The sequence below is a fragment of the Colias eurytheme genome, chromosome 8, assembly GCF_061535395.1.
Source record: "Colias eurytheme isolate Ceu_HAF_F1 chromosome 8, ilColEury1 Martin Lab GWU primary, whole genome shotgun sequence".
NCBI lineage: Eukaryota > Metazoa > Arthropoda > Insecta > Lepidoptera > Pieridae > Colias > Colias eurytheme.
In genome coordinates, this window is record NC_142987.1 from 11,992,494 (window position 1) to 12,002,431 (window position 9,938).

The following is a 9,938-nucleotide window of genomic DNA, read 5'->3' on the forward strand; positions in this document are numbered from 1 at the left end:
TTGAGTTTGAGTGAACAGAGTCCATTAACATAGAGAAGGAAGAGCGTAGGACTTAAGACACTGCCCTGGGGAACTCCGTATCTTATTGCAGCGGGAGAGCTATGGTATTCACCCAGGCAAACTCTTTGTTCTCGGTTGGATAGGTATGACGAGAACCAGTCGAGTGCAGTACCCCTAATGCCAAACAACTCCAACTTTCGCAGCAGAATGGATCTGGACACCGTGTCAAAAGCTTTGGCAAGATCAAGGAAGACGCCCACACATTTCTCCCCGCCGTCGAGTCTCATAGTTATGAAATCCACCAGATTTGTGACGGCGTCCTCCGTTGACCTGCCATTACGAAATCCATACTGATTTGTTGAAAGCATTTCATTTTGTTCCAGGTATTTAAGCAGTCTTTTGTTTATTAGCTTTTCCATTATTTTTGAAACTATTGTTAACAGTGATATAGGTCGGAAATTCGCTAAAGTAGAAGTATCTCCACCTTTGTGTATTGGGCAAACATTTGCTAATTTCATATGAGAGGGAACTATACCAGTGGAAATGCTAAGATTGCAAATGTGTGTAATGGGTGCAGAAAGATCGGATTTAGCAAGTTTGATAACACGGCAATTTATTCCGTCCCATCCGGGAGCGGAGTCATTCTTCAAATTTGAAATTATGTCACTCACTTCTAACTCATTAGTAGGATTTATAAAAAATGACTTATCAGGATTTGTGTGTGATTCATCTAAAGTGGCAGCTAATTGAACTAATTCAGTCTCCGTTTTATTGATTTGCTTCATCGTTTCTTTAGCTAGTTGTTCACCAATATTTACGAAATAATCATTAACTTTGTTCAGGGCCCGAGTAGGATTTTGGTCAGCGCTGAAAATGTCAAAATTAGACGATGTTTTATTGTTTAACTTACAGATATATTTAATTGCATCCCAAGTCTTTTTACTGCTACCTTCAGATTTTTCTAAAAGTCCCTTCTCATATGCGTTCTTTAAGTTTTGTATAGTATTATTGCAATAGTTTCGGTAGTCTTTATAGCGTTTTTGAATAATAGGATTGTCTCTGTTTTCTTTTTTCCTTGCTTCTATGTGCAGTCTATCTCTTTTGCGAATGCATTTTAAGAGGTTAAAGGATATCCAGTGTTTTTTAATGCTTTTAGAATTTTTAATAGGTACTTTAAGGGAGTGGTTTTGAATGATATTACTTACTTTTCCTGTAAATTCTTCCAAGGCTTTTGAGGGGTCATTGCAATTAAAGAGTCTGGTCCAATCTATAGTTTTTACATCACTTGTTACACTGTTATAGTCAATTTTTATTTTGTATTTGGGCCCTTTGGTATGCGCTGGCTCGTTGGGAATTTTTTTACTAATACCAACTAAGACTGTGTCGTGATCAGTCAGACCAGATTCGCAGACGATCACTCTTGTCAAATGGTTTGTCTTAATGAGAGCGTGATCAAGACATGTACGGTCATGGGTAGGCAGCTGATGGCCAGGATAAAATCCATGATGTTCAGATACATCAAGATAATCACTGGCACGATTGTCTTGAGTGTGGGTGCCGATATCGATATTCATATCTCCTATTATTATACCTGTAGGCGTAGTGCACCTTTGCAGTATATTATTTAAAGAGTGACAAAATTTTGTAATATTGCGATAAGAGGGAGACCTATAAATAGCGCATATAGTAATATCAAGGTTTACTCGAATCAGCAGACAATTTGATTCTTCAAACGGTGGTTCTTCGATCATTACTTTGAGTTCTTCTTTATAGAGGATTGCAAGACCATCATTTTGATTTAAATGGTTATAGGAATAACGACACTTATAACCGTTTAGATGTACTACAGGAACAGTTTCATTAAGCCTACATTCAGTCAACACGAAAATATCTGGTAAAAATTTAAGTCTCGTTAAAAATATAGTAAGATTATCAAAGTTTTTTTGAATACTTCTGATATTCTGAGTTAGGATAATAAATTGAGATTGTAAACTGCCTAGCAGTTTTACACAATGTTCGGGAACATCCGTTTTAAAACTGGAGTAAATCTCAGTGTTATCAATGTCATTGAATAAAACATCTTGATTAGCCATTTGAAATTACATAAGAAAAAAATGTGTTACAAAAGAGCGGGTCTTTGTATAATAATAAAAATATAACATGAATGTTTTTGTTAAAAAAAGGAATTCGAGCTGCTCGACGTTGGATGCGGTCAAGAGGAAGGAGTTGGTACTGTGGAGCTCCGGCCCAGAGATGAGAACAGTACTCCATATGCGGTCGCACCTGAGCCTTGTACAGCTGAAGTCGGTGGGCCGGCTTGAAGTACTGTCTCGATCTACTGAGCACACCAAGCTTTTTCGAGGCTAATTTAGCCTTCGCTTCCAAATGACTGCGGAATTGAACGTCACTCGAGATTTCAACTCCGAGGATTCCGATTTTCGGCGATATACTAAGGGGAGTACTCTTAAACCGAGGTTCTACGACAAATGGGGTCTTTTTAGCGGTGAACGCGCAAACCTGTGTCTTTTGGGGATTGAACTCGAAAAAAAAAACTTTTTTAATTATCTAATTACTGATACTTAGGTATAAAAAGTTTCGATTTATGCTCTTCACACACATTTTTATAACACTTTAAACTATTCATTTTTATAAATTCAAGGATGGACAACAAAACAGAGAATGCTTTTAATTGCAGTTCTTTGTGATGTTAAAAAGGCAGAAAGAGCACAATCCCATTTAATGAAACACAATATCTGTCGAAGGGCTCGCGCAGTCAGTAATTAAACGTCAAGATAGCGGCGTCACTGGCACCGACTGATTTATTTCCCATTTCATCATTATTCTTCAAGCCCTATTTATTTTGGCTGTGATTGCCTTTTAAAGTGATTTATTTGGTAACCGATATGCCTTGTGGAAATTATAAGAATGTTACAAATTATTTTATTATTAAGCAGATTCGGGAGAAAACTACTGGCGGGAACGCAAAAGTATACTAACCATATACTGGAGCGTAAGGAACATATATAAGGAAGTTATACAGCATTTTTATATTATTTACCGATATCATAAACAAAAGGATGTACTATTAGGTAGTTGTAATTTTGTTTTTATCGAGAAGATAAAAAAATCTCACATTCGACACAACCTTTTGGAAAACGTGAAGAAATATTCTTGCACTGTATATATAGAAATGAAATATTGTATGAATGTAACCCTTAAATCCTTTTCCTTATTTAAAATTCCTTTCAAACTTTCAAGGAATTTCAGCCCATCCGAAAGCATTGGGATTAAAATGATTACCGCCCGCAGTTTTAGCCGTTAAAATTAAAAGCGACGCGAAAGAATTTCCCTAAATTATTTTCCTTGTGGGGAACAATGAGCAGACAAAACTGCGTAGAAATGAAGCAAGCAGGTTACAGAAATAAAACTACCTATTTCATATTATGTAGTACACAATAGCTGTTAGTCACACAAAAGAGATTTCTGGATAATATCCACAAAGTTGGTGACTGTGACAAAATGCGTGATAGCTGTCGATTGAAATGACTCAGCTGAGTGACCGCAGCACTCACATACGTTTCACTGTTATTGGACAATTTTCGTATCGTTAGTGAAGAAAAAGGAAGGAAAAAAATTGTAAATTTTTAGAAGACTGAATTACTGCTTGTTAATAAATTCAACGCTATCGCCCACATTGATAATATATTCCTACGAGTTATTGTTACACTATGTTATAGATATTATTAATTAATATATCTTTTTTAGAAATTCTCGATAAAATTTAAGGAACATAATTAGTGTAATTTTCTAGGTACATTAAAAAACTAATCATTACTTTAGAAAATTAAAGTGTTGTCGGTCTAATCCTATTTTAATTAGTTTCTCAGCCATTATGTAGGCATTTTAATCAAAATAAACTTAAAAAAAAGATTACTTTTATAAAAGGCTGTTAAAGAAACAACTATCATAACCACAGCAGGCTGCTGGCGCGTCACAACGGCTCACATTATAATAAAGATGGCGTCACTTCGCGTTATCCGATTACCATCTTGAATTTATTCAATAGATTTTTGATTTATTCAATTTTTTTTGCCCTAAAACCTTTCCACGTCACTCGTAAGTACAATTTGGTTGACAGGTTTTTGTAGAGACGATCTCGTTGCTTTGTATTTTTGTATTTCTGAATCTCTATTGATATCCCAATTATTTAAAGTTCAAAGTTCATGGTACGAAAAGGCCATGTAATAAAGAAATTTAATAACCTATCTACATTGTCCAATGTACATCCTACGAAAACTCTATGAAATGAAATAATAATATCACAAAATGTATTTTACAATAGTTTACATAAAATTGACTGTTCTAGTTCAGTAGCAGGAACAAATTTTCCAAAGTTGAAAGTTGTTCCACCGAACTAGTCAATATAAAAACCAACTTTAAACTTTTAGTTTGCGAGTTTATGTTCTTGTAAATATGTTAAACTAGATCTTCTATAAACAACTTTGTTTGTTTTCCATTCCTCCCTTGCCATTCCTTGATAAATATTAAATATCTATTTGTAATATTTTGAGAAAATATGGGATAAATGTCGAATAATAACTTTATGGAATTTTCCAATAGATTAATCTAAAAAATAGTTGTTGTTTTGAAAATTTATAAAAAATAAATAATATTTTTTTTGCAGTCTGACATTGACAAAGTCATTCTAATACATTATTCTATTGTTGAGTACAAGATCTAGAGCTTTTCTCACAGTATTACAATATTCTTTTCTATAACAACAGTTACAAATTCTCAAACAGGTCAATACATTTAGTGAACTATTTCTCAAATAGGAGTATTGTTAAACTTTTATAGACCATTTCAAATTGGACCACGTCGTAGACCGCTCTGTCTGAATAGCCGATAGAGCGTGTACAGGGCATTAGGTGCTCGTAGCGGTGTCGTAGCACCGCAACCGTAGCTAATACATTACGTTTCATTGCTACGGCTCTCTTGCGCGACACTGACCATTATCGGGATATATTGTTATGTTATTTGTCGGGAAACGGTTATTTGCGACGGTGTCAACGGGTTTATATATTATATGATGTTATTGTTCGAATAAGATATAGTTTATACAAACTGCGAAGTATTGCTAACATGTTAGTTCAGAAAATAGTGCAATTCAATGTCAGTACGTCAACACATATTCCAATAGGTAAATTCTAGACAATGATGTTTCCGGCATCCATTCAACCTGCGCCTCCCGTCGCTCTCAGACACCTGCCCTCCGACGTCCCTCCTTTGATCGCACCCCCTCTCCATCAGACTACCTCAGAGGTGCTCGCTGTGTCATGCACAACACACTGAACTCCCTCTCTTATGAAAACCATTCAAACGTGAAGTACTTTTTAAATCTCATTTAATAGATTGCTTCTGGCACCGCACGCTTTTGACAGCGTGAAATTTGTTTGCGCAATACTTATTTGTTGGGTTCGTTTTTAATATACGCGTATTAATTTTTAACTGCACATTTGTTTCGAGAAAGTAATTGACATCGTTCGTTTGCGGTGAAACATAATAAATTCAGTGCAGCGGTGACCGGTGACCCCTCCAGTGACGTCACGGCGCACGAAGGTCGCTTTAAATTGAGACACGTTTTAATTAAACCTGCACTTTAGTTCCTAGATTCACAGGACTAACTAGCTCGTAATAGAATGTAAATAACAAATTATGACACGAATATAACAGTTACTTAGCGACTACATACATATAGATATTTGTGTATGTATTAATTGTTATATGCTATATTAAAATACGTTTTAGTTTTTAAGTACTTAGTACTTACCTATAATATTGAACCTTACCTTAAATAAGTTGTTTATTTAAGTCGTAACCCAGAATATGATATTTGCCTTTTGATAACATTAAATATTTATGTTTAGCGCTTATATTTTTATTACTGCCTATTATTTAAATAAGTTGTTTATGTTTATAATATTTTGAAAGAGAAATTAGAATATTCAATATTACGCCTTTTCAGAATGGAATAGGTTTTTAAACAATAATAGTTTTATTTTGTTAACACGCGAATTATCCATTTTTTAATATTTTATCTGAAACTATTGTCGCCAATCGCCCGTAGGTCTGTCTAGCCGCAGCCACGTTGAGCGTTCACTGATAGATGTCTAGAAACATAACAAAAAAAGAAACATAGATATAATTAGAACTCGGTGCTTGATATTGAATGTTTGACTGATTTTGGGCACTCACATAGATTTATAATAATAGGTGCTATTGAAAGGAAATAAAGTTCAAAATGATGATTAAAATTAATACATTTTTCTATTTTTATACGCGTTATTATACAGACTCATCTTGTTTAAGCACAGAACATTTTCATCTCAATCTCTAAGTTTTCCTCCCCGGGGAAATCACATCAAACGGCTAAGCCAGCAGAGAAAAAGTATACCATACTTAGCCTAACATTAATTTTGATGTAAAGTTTTAAAATAAAATTATAATTCTAATTCCTACGCATCTTTATTAATATAATAAAATTGATGAGTGTTTATTTGGTAGAATTAACTAGTGACCAGTATTCAGAAATAGTGCGTTGATATTCCAAAATTGACTAAATGTTGAATTGCTATTCAATTATTTATGTAGCAAGGTCTATACATATAAATAATAATATGTATAATATTACGAGCAATAGAAGTATATCAACGGAAATATGTTGTTATTTGTGGGAAAATCCGCGTTTCATCGCCTCCCACGCGCCATCTCTGCTAGTAATTCATAAGTAATTTATACACACGTTTTCTTCAGATTTGCACGAGTCTATAAGTATTTCTTTTATTTTGTAAACCTCATTCCTAATGCCTTTCATTCATACCTTGTACTTTCCGTTTATATACCTTTTTCTTTTTTGTAAATTATCATCCATAAACAGTTAACATGTAAAAGTTTAAATGAATAAAAAAGTTTTGTTTGAGTCTTGGCAATCGACAAGTCCGCCTCTTGTACTTGTTATTTAAATTTCTATAGAGATTTTATTGTTAAATTCCACCAGATTTGCCTTAACCACACCAAACAGGATATCTACAACACGGCTCTACAAAACGTTCGAAAAAGTTAAGATTAGTCCTCCGTCTGTTCGTACCCTATTTACTGTGGCATAACCTCGCGAAATCCAACTATGAAGTTTCTTGCCGGTTCTTCTCCGTAGAAATTGATTTCCGATGGTTAATAGTAAAATTATGTTTTGATTCCAAATTGCTTCTAGAAGTGTAATTGAATAAATAAATGTTTGAGTTTGAGTTTGACCGACCGTTCCCAGCTGAGGCGTCGCGGCGTGGCGTCCCCGGGCGCGTCGTCGACTGCGGCGCGCACCTGCGTCAGCAGCCGCGCGATCCGCGACGTGGTGCTGCTGCCCGTGCTCGAGACAGACCCTCGAGGGGTGGGCACCCTGAGACAATGGAGTTAATCAGTAATTTATGCGTATATGGTGGCTGTTGTTGGATGTGAAATGAGGCAAAAAGCTTTGCATATTCATATAATATATCAACTAAACATTAATAAACACGTCGTTAAGATAAAAACAAATAGGGTAACGGCACCAGTGGTCAGCCTCATAACAGCTTTTTGAAGTTTTGACAATTGCCATTTCTACAACAATCGTCGAATAAAAAAACGTACAACATGTATGGATTTATTGTTTATTGTAGTTTCGAATCAGCATTTATCAAAAACAATAATTCTCTTAGTAAAATATATAATTAATTTTAAACAAAAAATGGCCCAGTGTCCCAGTGAACAGCCTCTAAAAACCAATAAACAGCCTTGTTGAACCCAGTGTTCAGCCTTTAGCAAGTATAACTAATTATGAGATCAAAATAAACAATGTTATATCAAAATCAACTATATTAATCACATTTTTATAGCAACGATTCACTTAGCACAAAAAAATGTATATCGCACATAATACAAATATTATTTTAAACATACTATTACAATCTCTTTGTGTCTTCTTATTTTCTAGGAACTTCTTATTATTTATCATAAAAACAGCAATAATTCTTTTTAAAGAAATCAGCGATATTAGTTTATAATATTATTGATGTATCTATAATCCACAATATATGTATATAATTATAATCAACCACAGGAGGATCTCTTTCGGAGGATTTCTCTGGAGGATACTGTTGTCTTGGCGGCATTTTTAGCTAGAAAAAAAGGGAACAATAATAACTTTTGGATATGAATACACATAATACCATTATTTCAGGTAAAACTTAACTAACATGAAGTATTACTTATAGATTTAAACACAAAAATTAGCATTTATACTTAAAATATTATTTCAATAACATCGTGGCTGAATACTGGATCATTGAGACCACAGATTGAGACCCAGTGGTCAGCCGCTTGAAAAAAATATTTTAAAATGCGGCTGACCACTGGGTTTTCTAACAATTAGGAATAATCCCAGTAATCAGCCCCAGGGGCTGTCCATTGGATCTTTCATAAAAAATCAGTATCCAATGGTCAGCCCCTCAAATTTTTAAGTAAAAAAACAATATTTTTTATCAAATTTCATAAAATTAAATGCTCTAAGTAATCTATAAAGTTATTATCTATAAAACACAATCACATTTCATACTAAAATATGTTATTACTCACCTTTCAAAAGAGCACCACATGAAACAAAAAATATTGCAGACATGACACTTCTGCTCTTGTCGGCGGACAGCACCTGTACGAACGTGTTTACTTCTCTCCCCTGACCCCCTACTGCTCCTATCGCGTGATGCATGAACCAATAACGAAACAGAGCTTCTATTTAAGTGCGCGTGATTTGGTTATTTTGATTACAGCGATATTTATGGCCAATAAACAACGCAATAGGCTGATCACTGGTGCCTGGCTGACCACTGGTGCCGTTACCCTAGATAGATTCAATTTCGCTTTAAATCGTAGTGTTATAAGATTGCTTTAATTTTTTGCTTTCACGAGATGAAATAATCGCTATCGAAACTAAAAATACTAATAAAATTTATTATGTGCTATCGTGTAATTTTCTATTAATAAATAAGTAACTGTCTGTAATCGGAAATCTTAATGGGTATTTACAGAAATGTTAGAAAGTATATAATATTAAAACATCTCAAAGTAAATACCAATAATTGATACTTCGCTTTCCGTAATTCAAATCATACCCTTGTGCGGGGTTGCTCTACAAATTGGAAAACTTTCACTAAAAGGACTAAAACGTAACTGAGTTTAGGCTTCAGCAAGGCTTCAGCGTTCAAAGTACGTCAAAACTTCTGTCTTGGAATTAAACGTAATCTAATTATTGGCATTATTGTGAATACATTATTATAGGTATAATAATATCCCGCTGACTCTCTCGAGTACCTCAACTTATCTAGAACACGATACTCATAATATTATGTGGTCCTTTGAGTTAGAATATATAATTTTGTCTGGAATAATAAGTTCGTTAGTGGTTTAGCTCCGGTTTAATTAGATCCTATTGAAGCAGTCCATTGGGCCTTGTTGTTATTTGACTGGACAGACATAATATTCTAGAATATTCAGACGAATATAATAAAAGTTATATTTCAAAACATATTGTTATTTTCTTACTACTACTATGTATAGTGTTATATTATCTGTGCTACTACAACATTTAAATACATTTTCAGGTTCATTAACCATGTTCACTGATTAGTAGATTATTGTAAATCAAATATTATTTGCAGTAAAATTATACACAAGCGATGGAATATTTGCTGAAAGGACATAAATTTAAATAAACGCTTTATCTGTCCTGTGGGAGCAGTAAATATAGGAATCACTAAACTTTTGTATTTACGACCGCTTTTTGATATCCGTTCGGGACTTATATTATTTCTAACTGGAATAAATGTTTGAAAATATCACATTCCAAT

At 34.1% G+C, this 9,938-nt stretch overlaps 1 long non-coding RNA gene across 1 annotated transcript; it reads right to left on the reverse strand.

Moving 5' to 3' along the window:
* Positions 1-7,590: 7,590 nt before the first annotated feature.
* On the reverse strand, positions 7,591-8,927 carry LOC149906825 (uncharacterized). Its single transcript, XR_016457039.1, has 2 exons — positions 8,668-8,927; positions 7,591-8,210 (listed from the first exon to the last, which is right to left on the reverse strand). It is a non-coding gene; the product is annotated as an uncharacterized LOC149906825 (long non-coding RNA).
* Between the last annotated feature and the right edge of the window lie 1,011 nt (positions 8,928-9,938).